Raw genomic sequence first — 24,873 nt, forward strand, 5'->3', positions numbered from 1 at the left:
CAGAAAACGAAGATCATGGCATCTGGTCCCATCACTTCATGGGAAATAGATGGGGAAACAGTGGAAACAGTGTCAGACTTTATTTTTTGGGGCTCCAAAATCACTGCAGATGGTGACTGCAGCCATGAAATGAAAAGAGGCTTACTCCTTGGAAGGAAAGTTATGACCAACCTAGACAGCATATTAAAAAACAGAGATATTACCTTGTCAACAAAGGTCCGTCTAGTCAAGGCTATGGTTTTTCCAGTAGTCATGTATGGATGTGAGAGTTGGACTATAAAGAAAGCTGAGAGCTGAGGAATTGATGCTTTTAAACTGTGGTGTTGGAGAAGACTGTTAAGAGTCCCTTGGACTGCAAGGAGATCCAACCAGTCCATCCTAAAGGAGATCAGTCCTGGATGTTCATTGGTAGGACTGATGTTGAAGCTGAAATTCCAATATTTTGGCCACCTGATGCAAAGAGCTGACTCATTTGAAAAGACCCTCATGCTGGGAAAGATTGAGGGGACGACAGAGGATGAGATGGTTGGATGGCATCACCGATGGCATCACAAACTCGATGGACGTGAGTTTGGGTAAACTCCGGGAGTTGGTGATGGATAGGGAGGCCTGGCATGCTGTGGTTCATGGAGTCGCAAAGAGTCGGACACTACTGAGCGACTGAACTGAACTGAATATGTTTATTAGGTTCTGTAATATTTTGGTTTTATCAGACCACTGAGGGAAAAAAACTAATGAGCTTAATTCTGCTTAGGCTGGAGAATAAGTGTTTATAACATAGGTGTTTATTACATACCTTAGCCCTTTAGGGAAAGCCTTCAGAGGTTCACATACAAGAAACTATACCTACAGTTTCTTTCTTACCAAAAAGTTTTTCATGTTTTTACTGCAATAGTGGTATTGTCCAAATAGCCACTTTACCCCTAATATATGACAACTGCCTGCGTATCTCAGGTCTTGCCCTTTGCTATTGCAATAATTTTCCTGGCTCACTCCCCTCACATGCTCCTCAGTCCATAGCTGGGGTTTCCTGATCCCCACCTTTAGATTTAGCCTCACCCAAAGCTCTGACATCAATTAATCAATCCTGTTATTAGACAAAAGAACTTGACCCGGGATCTATTCAGTCTTGCTATTTATATTTGTGCCTGAGTTTTGGCGACAGATTCTGTCTTCCTGGATCCTTGGCTGCCTGCCTATGCTCAGGTTCTAGCCTTTGAGAAGCCGGATCTGCAGCAATGAAAGCAGGTTTCAACCCGTAAGAATATTATCCAAATAATTAAAAGGTGCCAAATACTTTTTGAAAAAGATGACTATTACTATGATGAAAACAGGATGTGGAAATAGTGGGAAACAGCAGTACTAAGGAATATAGGAGAGAGTCAAACGGTGTCTCCTTTTCAGATATGTATTCCCCTACTAAATATAGGCCAAGGCCTTTCCCAAGTGCACCATTAGAACTTAGCTCTGAACCTTAGTTCCAAGACTCTGTTGCTTCTAAACCTCTTTGATGCAGCTGTCTACTTGCGTTGGTCTCTAAGTTGCAGTTTTTCTCAGCTGATACTCAATGGTTGATATGTCCTCATTATATCAGCTAACTTCTCTGATACCTACTATTTATCTAACCACATGTTATCCATTACTATACTGGAAAGATACACTAATTTGATGTCTCCACTGTACTTCCTTGACATGTTGTTTGCTTAATCTTGATTTAAACCCTTCTAATGACAAGATCAGATCAGTTCAGTCGCTCAGTCGTGTCCGACTCTTTGCGACCCTATGAATCGCAGCACGCCAGGCCTCCCTGTCCATCACCAACTCCTGGAGTTCACTCAGACTCATGTCCATCGAGTCAGTAATGCCATCCAGCCATGTCATCCTCTGTCATCCCCTTCTCCTCCTGCTCCCAATCCCTCCCAGCATCAGAGTCTTTTCCAATGAGTCAACTCTTCACATGAGGTGGCCAAAGTACTGGAGTTTCAGCTTTAGCATCATTCCTTTCAAAGAAATCCCAGGGCTGATCTCCTTCAGAACGGACTGGTTGGATCTCCTTGCAGTCCAAGGGACTCTCAAGAGTCTTCTCCAACACCAAAGTTCAAAAGCATCAGTTCTTCAGTTCTCAGCCTTCTTCCCAGTCCAACTGTCACATCCATACATGACCACAGGAAAAACCATAGCCTTGACTAGACGAACCTTTGTTGGCAAAGTAATGTCTCTGCTTTTGAATATGCTATCTAGGTTGGTCATAACTTTCCTTCCAAGGAGTAAGCGTCTTTTAATTTCATGGCTGCAGTCACCATCTGCAGTGATTTTGGAACCCAGAAAAATAAAGTCTGACACTGTTTCCACTGTTTCCCCATCTGTTTCCCATGAAGTGATGGGACCAGATGCCATGATCTTAGTTTTCTGAATGTTGAGCTTTAAGCCAACTTTTTCACTCTCCACTTTCACTTTCATCAAGAGGCTTTTTAGTTCCTCTTCAATTTCTTTAATTGTTTACTTTATCTGAGAGTTTCCTCACAAATTACTAGAGTGCTATCTAGGTTTTTATTTTAATTTATGCTAGTTGTTGTTTGATAAGCTAATTTTTATTTTGATTCTATAAAGCTGTCTTTGTTTCTTCTGTTGACTTTTCCTTAGTTTCTTTAATAAAAAATGTCTAAAATTCAAAGCAGAATAAACTAAGTAAAATCAAGATCAGAACCATGTATACTCTGCTGTAAAAAGTTAAATAATCAGATAGCCTTCTACAGGAAAATTTAAAAGGGTATAAATACTCTGTCAATACAAATGATAAAAATAGTCAATTTATATAAGACCAAGTGATAATTTTCCTAGAACTTATATCATAAGGTCTTAAAATATAAAAATAAATCTTTTAATATCTTTCAGAAAACTAAAATTAGTATATAATTTAATCACTCATTTATATAGACCTTTGAACAAATCTAAAAGCTCGAGAAATAATGAGACAGAAATAGATGGCTTCTATAATGTCACAAAGATGGAATTACTTTACTGCTTTACTTAGTCACTACTGAATTAATTTCTCTATTATATCACAAACTGGGCCAAGACACCATTAGAGTACATATATGAATGAGTTGCCATCTTAAATTAATTCTCCTACAAAGAATGCCTCAGAAATTTGTGGGAAATCCTTGAAGAATCAAAACATTTTATAAATAAAAAACAAGTGACTAAAGATTTAATCCCTCAAGCAATATAAACATTATAGACATTGGCAGTAGGAGAGGTTTTCTTTGACTAAAACATTTTGAGACTTCTTAATTGAAGAAATCATGGTATTAGAGGTTCAGTTCAGTTCAATCACTCAGTCATGTCCAACTCTTTGCGACCCCATGGACTGCAGCATGACAGGCCTCTCTGTCCATCGCCAACTCCCGGAGTTTACTCAAACTCATGTCCATTGAGTCAGTGATGCCATTGCATTTATTTTAAAATAGATTATAGATACAACTAAGGTATTTACCTAGAAGAACATATTCTGTACATATTTTTGGAAAACGAACTGAGATGCTGCTAGGTAAATGAACTTAAGAGTACACCTGAATCTAAAAGGCAAATAAATATTCCCAACTTTTCTGCAACTATGGTTCTGAAAATATTGCACTATAATTTATATTTCCTGTCTATGTCAGAGTCCAGCAAATGGAATAAGAAGACATGACTAAAGCCAAGCTAAGCCTTTGTTTAACATCCCAGGGAAATCTGAACATACGAGATTGTTGTTGAATGTTATTTGAGTCTGTATAACATCCCTCTGGATTCTTGCCTCATTTAATCTGGTTAGTTGGTAATGTGACCCCCCACACCCCGTACCCTTTGAGAAATGATTCAGACCTCCAAGGTCTAATCCCTTACAATTGCGATAGATGGACCTATGCTATGCTATGCTAAGTCACCTCAGTCGTGTCCGACTCTGTGTGACCCCATAGACGGCAGCCCACCAGGCTCCCCCATCCCTGGGATTCTCCAGGCAAGAACACTGGAGTGGGTTGTCATTTCCTTCTCCAATACATGAAAGTGAAAAGAGAAAGTGAAGTTGCTCAGTCATGTCCGACTCTTAGCGACCCCATGGCTGCAGCCTACCAGGCTCCTCCGTCCATGGGATTTTCCAGGCAAGAGTACTGGAGTGGGGTCCTAAATTTTACTTTTTAAAGTTGCTTTTGATAGAACCATGGATTTGTAAATAACTGTGGTCTAGGCAGAGAATAAGAATATAATTTATCACCAGACCAGGTTATTTGTGAGGGAGTAAAAGGGCTCAGTGTAGTTACTGTATTAGTTGCCTATTGCTGCTGTAACAAATTATCACAAACTTAGTGACTTAAATCAACATAAATGTATTTTCTTACAGTTCCAGAGGTCAGAAGTCCAAAATCGGTTTCACTGGATAAAAATTCAAGATCTTAGCTTTTGGTAGATGCTCTGAGGGAAGGATCTGTTTCCTTGCCTTTTTCAGCTTCTAGAAGCTGCCTACAGTCCTTGGCTTGCAACCCCTTCTAGCCTCACTCCAACTTCATGCTTCATCATCCATCTTCTACTACTAACTCTGATCCTTCTGCCTCTCTTCCAAAAGTACTCTTGAATTACACTGGGCCCATCCAGCTAATCCAAGATAATTTCTCCATCTCCAAATCCCTAATGTAATTATATGTCCAAAGTACCCCCCCTCTTTTTTTTAAAAACCATGTAAGGTAACAAACTCAGGGGTCCTGAAAACTGGGACACAGAATCTATGGGGGATATTATTCAGCTTACCACAGTTACCGTGGGTATAAATTGAGACTATCACAACAAAACTGGGACACTGGGTCACCCTTTCCTAATAGACAAGATAGACCTGAACATCCAGTGCCATCTTCTCTTTGTGTTCTTGTGATCGCCACTGTCAAGTCCTGGAATGCTCTCCATTTCCTACCCACCATTTCATCTATGCTATTTGAAATAATTTCTCTGGTTCAAGAAAAAACCACCTCCACCATGAAAACTACCCAGGTCAGAGTAATTTTCCCCCTCCGTGCTGCTGCTTCCTCTTTAGCATGGATCTGTCATCTCCTATTGTACTTGCCACCATCTATCCAATTTAATATAAATATATTTGTAAATGTGTCTTTTCTCCCCAACCCGAAGTAAGTTCTTGATGGTAGGGACCATGCTGTAGGCCAAAAGAGAGCCATAAACATTCAGCATATGAAACACAAACAAGTCCTCAACCATTTCTAGGCCTAGGTCTGTTGGAGGAGGCCCTCCAAGCCTAATTGCCATCAGCTTACCTAGGCGACCAACCAAGTGTAGGAGTCACCTGACACTCAAGCGCTTTCTATACATGGAGACAAATGTTTCACCAGAAACTTCCTTCAGACTGGGTTAAAGCCAACATTTTTATGGAACTATGTCTACCAGTCAACGTGATTTTTATCAAGAGGATGCTGCCACCCATACCTGCTTATCCTGGCTATTAGCCGCAGAAACGAACAAAAAAACACTTTGATAGTATTTAATTATAAGCTGAGTGCTTTCAGATCTTCGCTGACAATCAAAACAAACAAAAAACTTGTTTTCTTTTTCATTTTTTAAATGGCAGAAGATGATAACATTGAAATCTCTTTTTTTAATAAAGGGAAGAGATACAAGCTGCTGTTGCTGCTACTGCTAAGTCACTTCAGTCGTGTCCGACTCTGTGCAACCCCATAGACGGCAGCCCACCAGGCTTTCCTATCCCTGGGATTCTCCAGGCAAGAACACTGGAGTGGGTTGCCATTTCCTTCTCCAATTCATAGAATTCATTTACTCATTATTTCTCTGGACACTATGTGCAGTAGCAGAGGTGTAAGTGGAGGCCACAAGAAGTTACATTTATTTGGTGGACCCTAATCAAGGAAATTTAAATATGAAACCAAAAATAGCCCTTGGTATATTTGCCTCACCAGATGCAGACTCCCAATACTTTCAGCCAGATTTTGGTGTATCAGAACGTGCTGCTACTGCTAAGTCACTTCAGTCGTGTCCAACTCTGTGCAACCCCTTAGACGGCAGCCTACCAGGCTCCCCCGTCCCTGGGATTCTCCAGGCAAGAACACTGGAGTGGGTTGCCATTTCCTTCTCCAATCAGAACGTGAGAGAGTGATAAACATTACAGAATAACTTATTAGGAAAGGATGTTGAAAGTCATTCGCTTTTTTCCTCTCCACTATTAGTCATTCCTAGATTCATTCACAACCCAGGGAAAGGAAGGCCAAAAACAGCCGCCACGCCAAGACCATTGTGAAGCAGCTGTCTGTGGTGCACCAAGGCAAGCAGACAGTTGGAAGTCCAAGTGCAGAGTAAACAGAGGCTATATCGAAACAGCAATCATGCTAATCACCAATTTGTTAGCAAATGTGCTGCACTTTGTATTTCAAAGCATTGTATCATCATTAATTAATTAACGAGTGCTAATTACTATTGCAGTGGCATACAAAATTGTGTGCAAGATTTGGAAAGAAACTATTTTATACGGCATACACTGAAAAAGTGAGCATTTTTTCCCTTTCTCTTCTGTTGTCTCTGATTTGTTTATTTGTTTTCCACCAAACAGCCTGTGTCATGTTCTCTCTCACTCTTCCATTTTAGCTTATGCTGTTCCTGCTAGCAGGAGCCTTCCTCTTCAGATAACCCCCGTGCATCTATTGCATGGATATCAGCAAAAACATCACTTTCTTCTAGAGACAGTGCCCCGAGGCTGTTATGCTATTTTAGGGAGTTCTGCAGTCCGTAATAGAACCTTTCACCCTCTATTAAATGTCCTATTTAATTGTCTGAAACCCTTGCTAGACTGTTGGCTCTGTGAGGGCAGAGGCTTGTGTGTCTTGTTCGCCTAGCACAGTGATCCATACGTGGCAATCATCCAGTAAGTGTTTCTTAAATGAATAAAAGAATCCCCTATGAGGAGAATGAAAAGAGGTTATTATTACTAACATGAGCTCCCACTCTGTAAAAATCAATCTGCTCAGCATTCTAAATGCTTTATCTCATTGAATGCTCACCATGTTCCACTGAGATAGGTTCTAGGTAGGAAATTGAATAAGTCATTTACCCATGATCATGCTGTTGGTAAATGCTGAAACAGACTGAATCACAGGTTTCCTGATTTCAAAACTACATTTCTCCAAAAGTGGTGAAGAAGAAAATAGTGGCTCCTGAAGTCCAGGAACTGGTGTGACCCTCCTGGTCAGGTCTCTGTGTTATTACAAACTGGATACTGACCTTGAAATCTGGACTGTGACTTCCTCTTGTTGCACAAAAATCATCTCACAGACCATCAGCATCAGACAAGGTCACTCTGAGACCATGGCAAAGTGGGGCAAAACATGCCACTTCATAATTAAATCTAAAGTGAAAGTGAAGTCGCTCAGTCATGTCCGACCCTTAGCGACCCCATGGACTCCGGTCCCCCAGGCTCCCCCGTCCCTGGGATTCTCCAGGCAAGAACACTGGAGTGGGTTGTCATTGCCTTCTCCAATGCATGGAAGTGAAAAGTGAAAGTGAAGTCGCTCAGTCGTATCCGACCCTTAGCGACCCCATGGACTCCAGCCTACCAGGCTCCTCCGTCCATGGGATTTTCCAGGCAAGAGTACTGGAGTGGGGTGCCATTGCCTTCTCCAAATTTTATCTAAGTACAGACCAAAACATGGTCACTGTGAAAAACTCACAGAATACCAAACGTTACCCCCTCCTGACCAATAGGAGTTTCTGTTCTTTACCAAGGATAGCTTTCACCTCACTTCTCTATGGATAAGATGTACTGAGATATCCAATCACAAAATTGCCCTCACTTCCTAATAGCACCCACCTAGAGGGACTTTCTGTTTGCTTAGATCTTCCTCAAAATCACTCAAATCCCATAATAAGTCTTTTTAAACATCCTCTTACTGAAGTGTATCACTGTTCCCATGGTATGTGTTCTCACTTGCTGCAACAAGGAATAAACCCAACTTGTTCAACCACAGATATGTTCCTGGTATTCTTTGGCTAGAGGACATTGAGCGAGTTATACAAGACTATCTTTGGAGCTGGAGAAAAAAAAAATGTTAGAACTTTCATTTATAATAAGAATATAACCCAGTCAGTATTGAACATAGTATGGAAACATGGCTCTCTTCTTTCATCTCTTCCTCTGTGAGATGACCATATGACAAATGAAGTGCATGAGAGAGTAGCAATAAGATAACTAGAGAGCCACAAAAGGGCAAATACTGTGTGATTTCACTTATATAAGATATCCAGAGCATCCAAAATCATGGAAACAGAAAACAGAATGGTGGCTGCCAGAGGCTGGGGGAAGGGGGAAATGTGGAGTCATTTGATTGGTATAGAGTTGAAGTTTTACAAGACAGAAAAGTTCTAGAGACTTCTTATACAACAGTGTAAATCTAGTCAACACCACTGAACTATATACTTAAAAATGATTAAGACTGTGTGCTTTAAAGTTTTTAATTAAAAGTGTAAACATTTTTAAATTTAAATAATTAAATTTTAATTAAAAAAAAACTACAACAACTAGAGGCAATGGTGATAGTTTTATACACCAGAGGATTTGACTTGGAAACCATAGCCTTTCTTCACTTGAATACTGGGACATAATGCTCTTGACCTGCACCAAGTTAAGTGGACTTACAGGTTACATTAGCTTAAATAGAATATACACAATACTTTGTAATATACTGCAATATATTATATATGTATATATGTGTATGTATTTATTTATATATGACTCCTCGGTCCATGGGATTTTCTAGGCAAGAGTACTGGAGTGGGTTGCCATTTCCTTCTCCAGATCTTCCCAACCCAGGGATCAAACCCAGGTCTCCTGCATTGTAGGCAGATGCTTTTACCATCTGAGCTACCAGGGAAGCCCCCCATATATATATGTATAGTATACTATATTCTATACAGTAAGGTATGCATGCATGCTAAGTCGCTTCAGTGATGTCTGACTCTGCAACCCTAAGGACTGCAGTCTGCCAGGCTCCTCTGTCCATGGAATTTTCCTGGAATGGGTTGCCATTTCCTCCTCCAGTGGATGTTCCTGACCCCTGGATCGAACCCACATCTCTTATGTCTCCTGCATTAGCAGGAGAGTTCTTTACCACTTGCACCACCTGGAAAGCCCATACAGTAAAGGATAGTGAGTATCTAAGGAAATTTTTGCCCTACACATACAAATGGTTCTTAGTCTTGACTGCATCTGAGAATGACCTGGGACGTTTTTGAAAAATACCACAACCTAAGTCCCACTCCATAGCAATTAATGCAGAATCTCCTGGAGTGAAGTCTGAGAACTGTTTTTTTGTTTCATTTTTAAATGATTCCAGCCATCTCATCCTCTGTCGTCCCCTTATCCTCCTGCCCCCAATCTTTCCCAGCATTAGGGTCTTTTCCAATGAATCAACCCTTCGCATGAGGTGGCCAAAGTATTGGAGTTTCAGCTTCAACATCAGTCCTTCCAATGAACACCCAGGACTGATCTCCTTTAGGATGGACTGGTTGGATCTTCTTGCAGTCCAAGGGACTCTCAAGAGTCTTATCCAACACCACAGTTCAAAAGCATGACTCGATGGACATGGGTTTGGGTAGACTCTGGGAGTTGGTGATGGACAGGGAGGCCTGGCGTGCTGCGATTCATGGGGTTGCAAGGAGTCGGACATGACTGAGCGACTGAACTGAACTGAACTGATTCTTATAGGTAGCCAACTGTTGAAAGCCATTGAAAATGGAAGTTCACCAGTTATCTTATGACAAAGCACTTAAGAGTTCTTAAAGCTAAGGACTTATTATACATTGTTCTTTTACAACTGAAAATTATTCCTAATTTATTGACCTTTTCTATAATGAAAAATTGTTACAAATAGTATGTTATTTAGCAGATTTTTTAAAAATACATCAACTTTTATCTTTCTTTTTGAGGAAGAGGTAACACTTTGATAATAAGTGAAATAATAATTGCTTTCAAAAGAAAACTGTGCTATAGAGAAAAAATTTTGAAAATGTATCTTCAGAGATGTTTCCATCACTTTATTGCTAAAAGAGATGTCATCATAGCTGTACAATAAAAAACTTGAAAACAAAGTTTTCTATCCTGTAATTTAAAAGTTTTGGTTAATTTGAGTCCCAATATTAAAAATATAAAAGCTTCATGTTAATTTTTAATAAGTATTGATTGTCATGAAGGAAGATAGCAACTTACCATACAAATTTCAACTGAAGTTGAACTGTTCTACTAGTTCAACATAACTAGTGGAGAGAGTTGAAAAATTGTCTCTATTAAAATTTGTTTATCCAATTGATATATTTCTTTAATTTTAATCTATATATCTTTGTGAGATATTTTTTCCAGGAAGGCAGGATTAAAATTAAATATAGAACCAGAATTTTGAATTGCTATATAAGAAAATACTCAAAATTTTTTTCAAAAGTAGTAAAGCATATTTAATAACAGTGCTCTTATTAAACATATTGCTATACTATCAAAGGTAAAATAAAATAAAGCAAATTATATTTAAATATTAATGTATTCTGAGTCTACTTTGGAATGTTCCTAATAACACACAATATAATTTAAGTAATTTATAAATATATAAATGAACATATTTTGAAACTGTACTCAAAAATGTTGATATTGGGAACTATACAATCAAAACAGTTTAGAAAACACAGCATTGTGCTACACTTCCTCCTCCCCAAAAGTATAGTATCTCCATACCATTATTCTTTCACAACAATAGCTATTTATTCCTGACAAATGCAGTTAAATATTATTTATACTGATTAAGGCTCTAAGTGTATTGTAAGCAGGAGGGCATATGGGAGAGTGGCATATTTGTTTTGTTACATGATAAAATTCAAAACTAGGTGCTTGACAAAAATCCCAATCTTGCTTAAGTATCAACAGAGTCAATTGACCTAAAACAGCATCACTAGGAAGATAACAAAAAGAAAACAGCAAAGAACTTAAAATTTAAAAGTCTAGGAGAATACTCAATGCACTTAATAACATTTGAAGTGCATTTTGTTGCTTTAATCATAAGTAAAATTAAAAAAAAAAAATCATCCTCTTCCTGGATTTCCAAAACTGCTCTCCTGGAAGACTCTGCTATGCAAATTATCACTGAATTCTCTTCCTTTGTCCTTGTGATATACATTTTCATAAAGACAAGATATAAAAGATACATTTATACCATTTTGTAGTGTAATTGGGCTTTTACTGAGAATTCTTATATTAGATGACTTGGCCGTGACTAGAAGAATTTTAGAAAACAGAACAAAGTGAAAGAAAACAAAAAAGTCAGTATGGTTAGCGTGTGTTTGAAAGTCTCATGACATGTGAAACACCAGACGTGGCTACTTTAAAAACCTATTACTTGTGGAGAAGAGGGAACCCTTTTGCATAGCAGGTGGGAATTTAAATTAATACAGCCACTATGAAGAATGGTATGGAGATTGCTTTAAAAACTAGGAATAAAACTACCACATGACCCAGCAATCCCACTACTGGGCCTATGCCCTGGGAGAAAACCATAATTCAAAAAGACACATATACCCCAATGTTCACTGTAGCACTATTTACAATAGGTAGGACATGGAAATAATTAAGATGCCCATTGACAAATGAATGGATAAAGAAGTTGTGCTACATATATACAATGGAATATTACTTTGCCATAAAAAGTCAATTCTAGCAAGGTGGATGAACATAGAGCCTGTTACACAGACTGAAGTCAGTAAGATAAAAACAAATATCATATATTAACACATATAAATGGAATCTAGAAAAATGGTGCTGATGAACCTATTTGCAGCACAGGAATAGAGATGCAGATGTAGAGAATGGACTTGTGGTCAAATTGGGGGAAGGAGAGGGTGGGATGAGTTAAGAGAGTAGTACTGAAACATATACATTACCATATGTAAAACAGATAGCTAGTGGGAAGTTGCTGTATAACACAGGGGCTCTGTGACAACTTAGAGGCGTGGAATGGGGAAGGAGGTGGGAGGGAAGCTCAAAGGGAAGAGGACATATGTATACCTGTGGCTGATTCCTGTTGATGTATGGCAGAAACCAACACAACATTGTAAAGCAATCATCCTCCAATTAAAAAAAATCACTGTATCATGCATCCCCAGCTATAGTGCCTAAATTTCAATCTTGCAGCAATTGAAACACTGGTTTCTGACTAGCCTTGTAATATCACTAGCCTTGCTTGTCTTGTCACTGATTTTGAAGAAATCCAGATTGAATGTGTCCTATCCTCTCTGTATCTGCCAGACCATGCAGGTGAAATCTAGAGAGACGGTAAACTTTCTGCCTCCTTGTGGTAAAACTTATGAGTAAAAAACACTTCTGAATGTGCTTTATTAAGGTTAGGTTCAAAGAAGAAAAGATATGGGCCTTTAAAAGGAATCTTGAAATGGTAGGAAACCCTGAGCATGCAGGTGAAGAATAACTGGTAAGTTGAATCAGAGATGCTGCGACTGTGCTCTGAGAGCTGAGGTTTGCAGGCAGAGGCCCCAAAGGTCCCTCTTTCCTCATCCCCAGAGGTTCCTCTTGATACCAAATCAGATGGGTCTCCAGTCCTCCACTGAGCTTGTCACTGGATTCGTACATTCAGCTTCCATTTAAGAATTCTTTTGAAGAACACACGAACTTTAAAAAATCAGTATGAATATGACTAAACAATATTATGATATTTTCTAATCCTGGTATCAGTGGATGAGAGATTAGACTGTAAAAGGAGTCCAGTGAAGGCAAAGGACTTATTCCTTGATGAAGTGTCACACAGGAGACACAGTGAGTAGGAGAATCAAGGAGCAACAAAGAGTGGACCTCACAGAAGAATTTCAACTTCTGTCCTAAGAAATGGAAGGAGGCATCAAACACAGACCAAAGACAGTAGATTAGAGGAGGAAGGTGAAGCAACTTCGTGGGTTTTTCACTCGACTGTAAGAGCACACAGTTAAAGTTTTGCTTCCAAAGTGAAGAATTAACTTTGAATGTTTTCTATCTTAGCTTATCTTTTCTATTTTATTACTTTATTTTTAACTATAAAAGAATTATAGTTTCATAGCCAAAGAGATGGGGTGGTAACTTTTTAAATAACTATTATGGGAGTATTAGCATGTTTATGTTGCTGATGTTTTTTAATTCAGTGTAATCTTAGTGAGCACATTATATATTCTGCTTTATACTCTTACCATTATATGCAGAATAGTGCAAATTATTTAACCTAATTTTGGTGACAGAATCAAACAAAATTAGCATAAACACTGTTAAACGTTAATAGTGAGAAAATTTCCTATTTTTATCAAAACATTTAAAACTGTTCAAATCATATAGAGAAAAGAAAAAAGTTAAAGTAGCATTTACTTAATGCACAATAATAATAATAAAATGCCTTATTTCTTGGTAAAAAAAAACTTGTCAAGATTAATTTGAACAAAACTTGTCTTCTCATCATATTAGCTTATGTTAAGAATCAAACACTGTTTTTACACTTTGGTAAACTATGGTGCCCCTAAATTTGGGTCAGCTTCCATCATTTTATTCTTCACACTGTTAATATTATGAAATAATTCCAAAAGTTCCCTTAATATGAAGGTTTTTTTTGCTACCATCACTTCCTCTGGGGCTTCTTCATTGTCTTCCTCACACAAGCAGGTGCCTTACAAGTGTCCACAAGTTCACTTTCATTCCTTTCTGGCTGCACACCTAGACTCTCTTGAACAGCAGTACTCTTGACATCACCATGGTCAGCACTTTCTTCAATAACTCTATTCACACTTGATTCAAAATTCCTTTTCCAGTGTTACCACTGTTGTTTTGCTGCATATTCATTTTAGTTGGCCAATTTCCTCTTTCAATTACCCTCTGTAAAAATGTTATGTGGATTTATCATTGGGAGACAAAAGAGGCAACACAACTACACGCTTTGGTGCTTGGGCACAAATCGAGTAACAGATGTCCAGTGACCAATAATCAACGATCTTTGAAAGTTGTGATGTGACTGGACACCAGTCATCACCAGTCATGGTGCCTCTTCTAGAAAGTGATTTAGGAAGAGAGTTGTAGACTGAAGAGTAAGCAATAATGTTTGTACTTTATATAACTAGTCCCTATTACCATACCATATTCACTGAAATTTGAGTCTTTTTTGGGGGGAATTTTTTTCGGTAAGTCACTTCAGCCACGTCTGACTCTTTGTAACCCTATGGCCTGTAGCCCAGCCCATCCTCTGTCTATGGGATTCTCCAGGTAAGGATACTGGAGTGGGTTGCCAGGCCCTCCTCCAGGGGATCTTCCCAATCCAGGGATCGAACCAACATCTCATTATGTCTCCTGCATTGCAGACGGGTTCTTTATTACAAGAGCCACCTGGGAAGACCTTGTTTGGGGTAGGGGAGGCTGTGTTATTTAACTGGGCTTCCCCAGTTATCTCACACAGTAAAGAATCTGCCTGCAATGTGGGAGACCTGGGTCTGAACCCTGATCTGTTGAAGATCCCTTGAGAAGGGAATGGCTACCCGCTCCACTATTTTTGCCTGGAGAATTCCATGGGCAGAAGAACCTGGCAAGTTACAATCTATGGGGTCACAAAGAGTTATTTAACTAAATCATGGTAACTGAAATTCCTTTTAGAGACTTAGTCGTTTTTAATCTGTTTTTTTCCTGAAGATCTAGTTACATGTAACACATTCAAGAAAAATGCAAATGAGAAAGGCAAAGTCCCTCACTTCAACAAGTTTCCAGTTTAATGGACAGCAATAAGATAACTACACACTTTCTGTAATCTGATGAACACGATGTTCAAAATGATGTAAAAGTAGGTAAATGAAATTACCCTTTGTCAGGGGCTGAAAAAGAGATAACTAAGATAATGGCAGGGACGACAAACATTTTTAAGGTTATGCCAAACAGCTGCTGAGATTTCCACCAGAAAGATAAAAAGAATTTTGGTTTTCCTGTTTCCCTAATGTTAATCGTCTTGCTATTATAAATGATGTTATGATGAATACTTTTGTAACTGGAATCACTTTCAAGTGGAATAACTAGACAAAATGGCATGAACAGCTTTAAAGCTACTGGTACACCCTCTGACCTGAAACACTAAAAGCTTGTGATCTCTGTTTTGATCTCTCAACCAAAGGTAATTTCACCCACCTATGAATTTTTATATCATTTTTGAACCTTATGGTTCATCAGCTTCTATTATTTTACGAAGAAAAGTATGAAAACAATACCTACAAAGTATTAGGAATCCCTTTTTCTGGAGAGCTAAAGTTGGGAAAACAGCATGGATTGCTTATTGAATGTCAAGGATGATAGTTGTCACAGAGAACAAGAATCTCCAAAAAAACTTATTTTATGAGCCTTCTGGGATAATAATCCATGTGGAAAATTAACTACACTGAAGAAATATTTAATAGGTCAGGAACACTTTGTATTTTGAGAGTTTAAAAAAAAATTATTTGTGACACTTCAAAGAAAGGACGTAAAAAAGGAATGTAGTCAACTTGTGCTTATGTTCCTCCTAAGTGAGTTCCACGCTTATAGTGGGGGTCAGGGAGGAGTCAGGGCACAGACGGGGAGGGTGCATTTGGTTTCTTATATCTACATTAACCTCACATAATAAATAGATAGTAATTTTTAAAATGAAATTTTGCATACCTCAGGTTTTACCTACCAACATGAACACAGAATGACTCTGTGTTTCTTTTGCTCTTGTTCTGGTACATCACAGAAGAATATAAAGATTATACCACATTAAAGTTTTTCTCCAAAAGCTTTGCAAAGCATTAGATATAAAAATTAATTGAACATATGTACATTGCTTCAGTTTCCCTGCACAGCAGACTCACATTTGTGATTAAAAAGTACAGGACTGGAGACTTCCAGTCCATCGGGAAAGGTGTTCAGAAGTGGTCACTCCATCCTAACAAGTTAAAAACTGAACAAACAGAAAAATCAACAACTCTCCCCCAGATTAGAAAGAGAAGCGAGGTCTCAGAGCAAAACACTGCCCCTTAAATTGGAAAGACAGACAGGGATTACAAAGAATGACAACCTACAGACAAGAAACCCCACAGAAGAAACTTCATGGGAATTGGTGTCAAAAATCTAAACTTCAATTTGATGAATTGCTGGAGACTCAATGTGGACAAGTCTGAGAGTTTAAAACTTCAGAAAGATCCAGTGTTGACAGAGGTGGGTGGGGCAGGAGGGGGTCCAACTGCTGTAAGTCTCACCTCCAGGGGCTCTCCTAGGTCCTCAGGGTGAAGATGGCAGAAAAATACCCTTAGGGTTCTTGCAGGGAGAGGGGAAAGTAACTATTTTGAAATATGACAGAGATTTCTGTTCTTCTCAACAAGGCTTGCTCTCAGGAGAAACTATTTCACCAGAGCCTAACCTGCTGGGGTTTTATCAGGGCCTAATCTATCTGTGGAAGGTAAATACAGACAGCTGTATTTCAACTTTCTCTGAAAGGGGAATCTCAGCTTTCTCTAGTTTTCTGTAGAGAAAATTAAGAATTACTGGTGAGATTCTTCCCTGATGGTTCAGTTGTTAAGACTCTGCGCTTCCACAACAGAGGGCAAGAGTTCAATCCCTGGTCAGGGAACTCAGATCCTGCATGCTACATTGTGAGGCCAAAAAAAAAACAAAGAGTTTAAAAAGAACACAGGTAAGGTTTACAATCGAGGAGCAGGGGGTCATCAAAAGACTGAGCTCTAATCATAGGACTACAGAAGGTTTTCCCTCTCCTGATACCATCATATCACCAAAGACCCATTTACTGCAGTTCCTTTCAGTCAGTACATCATGTCCAGATTTCAGCAAACAACTATAAAGGAAAAATTGTACTTTGAAGAGACTGAGCAAGCATCAGAACCAGAATCAGATATGGCAGGTATGTTGAAATGATCAGATTGAGAATGGGAAAAGTAGACAACATGCAAGAACAGATGGATAATACAAGCAGAGATGAAAATTCTAAGAATCAAAAATACATACTAGAAATCAAAAACAGTATCACAGGAATAATGAAGGTCTTCAGCATGCCCCTATGTAGACCGGATATGGTTGAGAAAAGAATCTTTGAGCTTGGGGACATGCAATAGAAACTTTTAAAATTGAAAAGCAAAGAGAAAAAAGACGAAAAAAGTAGAACTGAATATTCAAGGACTGTGGGACAACTATAAAAGGTCTAACATACATGTAATGGGAATATCAGAAGGAGAAGAAAGAGACAAAAAGAATTAAGCAGTTTGAAGCAACAATGACTGATGATTTCCCCCCAAATAAGGTCAGATACCAGAACACAAATCCAAGAAGCTCAGAAAACACCAAGCAAGATACATGCCCTGCAAAACCACACTCAGGCATATAATTTTCAAATTACAGAAAATCAAACATAAAGAAAAATCTTGAAAGAATCTAGAGAGAAAAAAACACCTTACCTATATGGAAGCAAAGATAAGAATTACATCCCACACAGTGAGGGAAGGAGAGGGTGGGACGAATTTAGAGAGTAACACTGAAACATATATATTACCATATATAAAATAGATAGCTAGTGGGAATTTGCTGTATGACACAGAGGGCTCAAACCTGGTGCCTGTGACAACCTAGAGGGGTGGACTGGGGTGGAGGGTTAGAGAGAGGTTCAAGAGGGAGGGGACATATGTATACCATGGCTGATTCATGCTGATATATGGCAGAAACCAACCCAATATTTTAAAGCAATTATTCTTCAATTAAAAATAAGTAAATTTTAAAAAACGAATTATGTTCCACTTCTTTTAGGAAATCATGCAAACAAGAAAAGAGTATTTAAAGTGCTGAGAGAAGAGTCACTTTAGAATTCTTTAGCTTGTAAAATTATCCTTCAATATGAAGGTGAAATAAAGACTATTAGACAAAGAAAAATTGAGAGAGTTTGTTGCCTTAGACCTTCCTTGTAAGAAATGTTAAAGGTTTTTCATAGAGAAGGAAAATACCAGAGGTTATAAATTTGAATGAAGTTAAAGTAACTCAGTTGTGTCTGACTCTTTGCAACCTCATGGCCTACACAGTCCATGGAATTCTCCAGGCCAGAATACTGGAGTGGGTAGCCTTTCCCTTCTCCAGGGGATCTTCCCAACCTAGGGATCGAACCCAGGTCTCCTGCACTGCAGGCAGATTCTTTACCAGCTGAACCACAAGGGAAATTTGGATCTACACAAAGAAAGGAATAACATCAGAGCATGAATAACTAATGGCAAAAAAAAAAAATTCATTTTCTTATTCTTAGTTGATCTAAAAGATAATTGTTGCAAAATAATAATACCAACAATGTATGCGATTGTGTATGCTTATGATGTGTGTGTATATATATATGCATAAACATATATATATATATGCTTATGTGTAAGTGAAATGAACAATAGCAGTGATACTATGCCCAGGAGGGAAGAACTACACATTCCTGAAAACCCACAGAATGTACAATCCCAAGAGTGATCCCTATGTAAATAACGGACTTGTAGTGACGAGGTGTCAGTGTAGCAAACGTACCACTCTAGTGCAGGAGTTATAGTAGCGGAGGCTGTAGGTGTATCTGGACAGAAGACGTATGGGAACCCCGTACTTCCTACTCAACTGTGCTATAAACCTAAACTGCTCTATTAAAAAAGCAAATAAATGAATAAGGTAGTTTCTGATGTTAAAAGTGGGTATCATTCTAGTAAATATTGATAGTATAGAGTAGAAATAAAGAGACTACATCTATGATTCAAGAGAAGAGAGTATTAACTTACTAGAATTTGGGATGTATGAGAAGATACGCCTATGGTGTCTATAAATGTAAACACTGGATCTAACTGACACTGAGATCTAAGCTAACGAGAACCTTACGGAACTATACTCGCAAATGAAATGTCAGCATAAGCTGGCACAGTTTATACAGTTAGGACAGAAAAAAGAAGAAAGTTAAAATTGTTATAATTATACATACACGCATTTACAATTCTACTGAGGTATATTTTGACACAATTGATGAAAAATATAAGCAGGAAATATTTTATCTTCAAAAGAATTTTTAAAATACCATAAATTGAATAAAATGCAACTCTGCTGCTAATCCAGAATCAGTTTACATTCCTGATGACAAATTTCAGACAACATAATTCCCAGTATCTCTTGGGGCTCTGTCATTTCAAATTCCTTTGTAAGAACCATAATCCAGATAGTTTAAGTATCAGACAATACTATAAATCATTCCATTTGAATTTAATGTGGCCTTGACCAATCAAGGGGGCTTCCCTGATAGCTCACTTGGTAAAGAATCCGCCTGCAGTGCAGGAGACCCCGGTTTGATTCCTCGGTTGGGAAGATGCACTGGAGAAGGGATAGGCTACCCACTCCAGTATTCCTGGGCTTCCCTTGTGGCTCAGCTGGTAAAGAATCTGCCTGCAATGACCGATCAAAATAAATAATGAGTTAATGCTCAAATATCAATCAATACCGTTAATGTTTATTATTTTAAAATGTCATAATAAAATTAAACAGTACTACAGTTTGACACACTTTTTAAATCAGTTTTGCTCATCTGTACTTATTTTTGTGCTTGCATGTATTCACCTCTCCATATGTAACTTAATTAATACATATAACATACATGTGCATATGTTCTTCTCAGAATCTGCTGCTTAAAATGTATAAAATTCATTTTTTGATTGTTAGATATTTACTCCGAAATTTGTTAATGCTCTTAATACTTTCAACAATGAGTTAATTAGTGACAAAAATTAAGTTGGGTTTATATAGTCATTATATCTATCAAACACTTGGAAAATTTTGTTTGTCTTAAGAAAAATAACAGTATGAATTAAACCACCACTTTCCCATTAAAGATGGTAGCTGTCAATCATAAAAACATTTCATTCTGCCTCTTGTCTCTCTACATTTTCTACTTTGCACTAAATTCTAAATTTAATAATGTATTTCTATTTTCTCTCTCTCTCAAATGACAGCAAAAAAAAATTTCCCCAATATCTGAGCAACTAAAATGTTATCCTACCTCAATAGTCCTCATCCTAAGGAGTCACTGGTTAGCAGACAGGCAGCATGTGTCCCTACAGGTGTATGACTCACACCAAGAAACAGAAAATGATTACTGAAGGGACTTTTTCTGGTCACAAAATGACACCTCCATAGATGTCTGAGAGCTCCTGGTAGGTATTCAACTTGTCATCCGTTTTTAGTCACTGAAATACTGCCACCTTCAGGAATAATAGTCATTGAATATTCATTGTCCTGAATATTCATTGGAATATTCATCGGAATAGTCCTGAATATTCATTGGAAGGACTGATGCTGAAGCTGAAACTCCGATACTTTGGCCACCTGATTCAAAGAAGTGACTCATGTGAAAAGACCCTGATGCTGAGAAAGATTAAAGGCAGGAGGAGAAGGGGATGACAGAGAATGAGATGGTTGGATGGCATCACGGACTCAATGGACGTGAGTTTGAGTAAACTCCGGGAGTTGGTGATGGACAGGGAGGCCTGGCCTGCTGCAGTCCATGGGGTGGCTAAGAGTCAGACACGACTGAGCGACTGAACTGAAGTGAACTCAGGAAGAAATGTGGGAACCTGAGATTGTATTCTCATTTATGTGTGTGTGTGAGCTCAATAGTGTCTGACCCTTGTGATCCCATGAACTGTAGCCTGCCAGGCTCCTCTATCCATGAAATTTTCCAGGCAAATTTGTTTCCCTTTAAATCCAAACTGTGCATTTCCCTTTCTTTAAACATAGCTATATATTATCCTGTTATTTTTTCCCCATATATCTAAGTGCTAGTAATATATTTCTAAGTATCTTTTTAACTTATCAGTATCCAAACAACTAAACATTACAGTAAAAGGTTTCCCATTCCCATAAATAATAAATGGAAGAGTATTCACAATTACCCACAAATAAAAACTAATAAAGCCAAGGCTTTTCAGGTATTAAATTATGAAGCATAAAGAACAGGCTCTAAGATTTTTCTGTGCTCAAGTAAGATATATATATAGATATAGATATAGATATATAAAAGATCTAGATACAAGGTTTTAGGAAATAATTCCAAAACAATCTACATTTTACAAAAAAAATTTCCTGTAATGTATATATTGAGGCTTCTAAAAGAGAAGGCTTTTCCTCCCTTTATAGTTTAGTGCCTCTTTCATGAGTTAACATAAAATTTGTAAGATGTTTTGTACCAACTTTTCTCTCTCTCTCCCTCTCCCTCTTTTTCTCTGCTCTTTTTTCATTTACAAATCAGCTGTTTTTCATAATCTCTTCTTGGCCTAATTTTTATTAGTATTTTAAAAATTACTTTTCCTTTTGCTTATACTTTTCTCTTTCTTTTTTCCCCGTCTTCCTGCTCTCTTCCTTGGTTTACTTTTTCTTCACTTAGAAGGTCCATTGTAAGTTGCCAGTTTCTTTCATGTCCTCTTAGCAATATCTACAGTACCCTCTTTCTGCTTTCTCCTTATTCAGAATCCATTCCTATAATCAGACAATGCCATCAAGCACTTTTCCAAAACAAAGTTGTTTTTTAAAGTGTAATTACTGTGAAATGTCACACATATTTTACAAAAGATGAATTACATAGACCAACTGGAAAGGACATATATACAAAACCTCCTCTCACTTCTATCCTCTAAAGTAATTTGACAGTTACAAAGATGTAAGTTCCCCTAGATTAATATATAATTGTATAACTTAAAATCTCAGTGAAAGAAGAACAGATGAATTGAGCGGAAATGGATGGTATTAGGATAGATGAGAATTTAGCATATGTTAAAGTTATCATTCTGTGGGATTTCCAATGGTTAAGACTCTGCACTTCCACTGCAGAGCAGTGGGTTGGATCATTGGTTGGGAATTAAGATACCTCATGCCACATGGTGCAGCCAAAAAGAAAAATGTTATCATTATTTTAACTGGGAAAAGTTGCTTATTTAATAAATGGTAACAGAATAATTGGTTAACTATTTTAAAAAACAATAAAACTATATCTCCTACCTCATAATAAAAAAATAAAACCCAGAGTGAACTGTTTCTTAAAATAAAATTCTGTTTTAAAAAATGAACATTTATTGAATTGTAATATAGATAAGAAAGAAACAATAAAGAAAAATGATTGATATGTGGGTTAATAAAAATGTAAAGCACCTCTGTTAAAAAAATCATAAATATAATTAAAAGGCAAAGAGTAAACTTAAAAAAATAATTTTAAACATTAATGTCAGGTAAAGGTTTAATATCTGGAGGAGGAAATGGCAACCCACTCCAATATTCTTGCCTGCAAAATCCCATGAACAGAGTAGCCTGGTAGGCTACAGTCCATGGGGTCACAAAGAGTCAGACATGACTGAACAACTTCACTTTCACTTTTTTCAAAGGTTTAATATTCAGTTATTTATTCAGTTTCAAAAATAATTACATTGGAAAATGTTCAAGTATTTGTAAAAAAATTAGATTTATTAAGCTATATTACAAGATAATCATAATGTATACTTATATACAAAGAAAAAAGAGACTAAGAATATATTGTCAAATGATTTTTTTTTTTTGAGTGGTAAGACCAAGGTTGATTTCCTTTCTTTTTTAAAATATTTGTATGTATTTTCAAATTTTCTGTAACAATATGACATTTTAAAAAGAGCTGTTTTTAAACCATTAAAAACTCTTATTTCAATTCTGTGTTTAAATTAGGTATACTAATGGGAAAGCAGAAACATCATATGTAACATACATTTCAAAAAATGATTCCTTAATTGAAGATGAATAAAAGAAATGGAAAGATAGTCCATGCTCTTGGATTGGAAGAATTAATATTGTTAAAAGGCCATATAACTCAATGCAATCTATAGTTTTAATATGATCCTATCAAGTTACTCATGACATTCTTAACAGAACTAGAACAAAAAGTCCTAAAATTTATATGGAACCAAAAAAATCAGAATTGCCAAAGCAATCCTGAGGAAAAAGAACAGAACAGGAGGCATAAACCTCCCAGTCTTCAGACAATACTACAAAGCTACAGTAATGAACGGAGAAGGAAATGGCAACCCACTCCAGCATTCTTGCCTTGAAAATCCCATGGACGGAGGAGCCTGGCGGGCTACAGTCCATGGGGTCACAAAGAGTCAAACACAACTTAGTGGCAAAACAACAATAATACTAAGCAATTATAACACGTGATTATGGAGGTTGACAAATCCCGGGATCTTCAGTGGAGCTGCAGAAGAGCTGATGGTGGTGCTCTAGTCTGAAAGCTGGCAGACTCAAGACCCAGGAAGAGCCAACGTGTTTGAGTCAAAAGGCAGGAAATGGCTCGGACAGTAAAGAATCTGCCTGCAATGCAGGAGATATAGATTTGATCCCTGGGTCGAGAAGATCCCCTGGAGAAGGAAATGGCTACCCATGCCAGTATTCTAGCCTGGAGAATCCCCATGGACAGAGGAGTCTGAGGGCTACAGTCCATGGGGTCGCTAAGAGTCAGACACGACTGAGCGACTAAGCACAAGCACACAGTAATGAAAACAGCATAGTACTGGCACAAAAACAGACATAAGGACCACTGTAACAGAAAAGAGAGTCCAGAAATCAGCCCATACACCTATGGTCAACTAATATTTGACAAAGGAGGCAAAAATAAACAATAGGGAAATGACAGTCTTCAGCAAGTGGTATTGGGAAAGTTGGACAGCTGCATGTAAATCAATGGAATTAGAACACACCTTCACACCATACACACAAAAATAAACTTAAAATGGTTTAAAGACTTAAATGCTAATGCTATGCTATGCTAAGTCACTTCAGTCGTGTCCGACTCTGTGCGACCCCATAGACGGCAGCCCACCAGGCTCCCCCATCCCTGGGATTCTCCAGGCAAGAACACTGGAGTGGGTTGCCATTTCCTTCTCCAATGCATGAAAGTGAAAAGTGAAAGTGAAGTCAATCAGTCGTGTCCGACTCTTAACAGACTGCAGCCTACCAGGCTCCTCCGTCCATGGGATTTTCCAGGCAAGAGTACTGGAGTGGGGTGCCATTGCCTTCTCCAAAGACTTAAATAACACTCTTTAAATAACACCTTAAAAACTCCTAGAAGAAAACATAGGTAAACATTCTCTGATATAAATCAACTAATGCTTTCCTAGTCAGTCTCCCAAGGCAAAAGAAATAAAAGCAAAAATAAACACATGGGACCTAATCAAACTTACAAGTTTTTGCACAGCAAAGGGATCCATGAACAAAAGGAAAAGATAACCTATGGACTTGGAGAAGATATTTGCAAATGATATGACCAACAGGGGCTTAATTTCCAAAATATACAAACAGGTCATAGGACTCAATAACCCAAAACAAACAACCCAATCAAAAAATCAACAGAAGACCTAAATAGACATTTCTCCAAAGAAGACATACAGATGACCAATAGGCACATGAAGAGATGCTCATCGTTGCTAATTATTAGTGAAATACAAATCAAAACTACAGTGAGGTATCACTTCAACCAATCAGAATGGGCACCATCAAAAAAGGCTACAAATGACAAACGTTGGAGGAGGTGTGGAGAAAAGTGAACCTTCGTACACCGTTGGCAAGATATAAGTTGGTCCAGCCACTGTGGAAAACAGTATGATATTACCCAAAAAACTAAAAATAGAGTTGCCATATGATCTAGCAATCTCAATGCTAGGAATATAACCAGAGAAAACTGTAATTTGAAAAGATACATGCACCACCCCTATGTTCAGAGCAGCAGTATTTACAATAGC

The 24,873-nt window shown here is 37.8% G+C and overlaps 1 long non-coding RNA gene across 1 annotated transcript in view; it reads right to left on the reverse strand.

The window, feature by feature from the left end:
• LOC104987549 overlaps positions 1-24,873 on the reverse strand; it is a 68,722-nt gene that overhangs the window by 38,951 nt on the left and 4,898 nt on the right. The window lies entirely within an intron of this gene.

The sequence above is a fragment of the Bison bison genome, unplaced genomic scaffold (assembly GCF_000754665.1).
Source record: "Bison bison bison isolate TAMUID 2011002044 unplaced genomic scaffold, Bison_UMD1.0 scf7180017864098, whole genome shotgun sequence".
Taxonomy (NCBI): domain Eukaryota; kingdom Metazoa; phylum Chordata; class Mammalia; order Artiodactyla; family Bovidae; genus Bison; species Bison bison.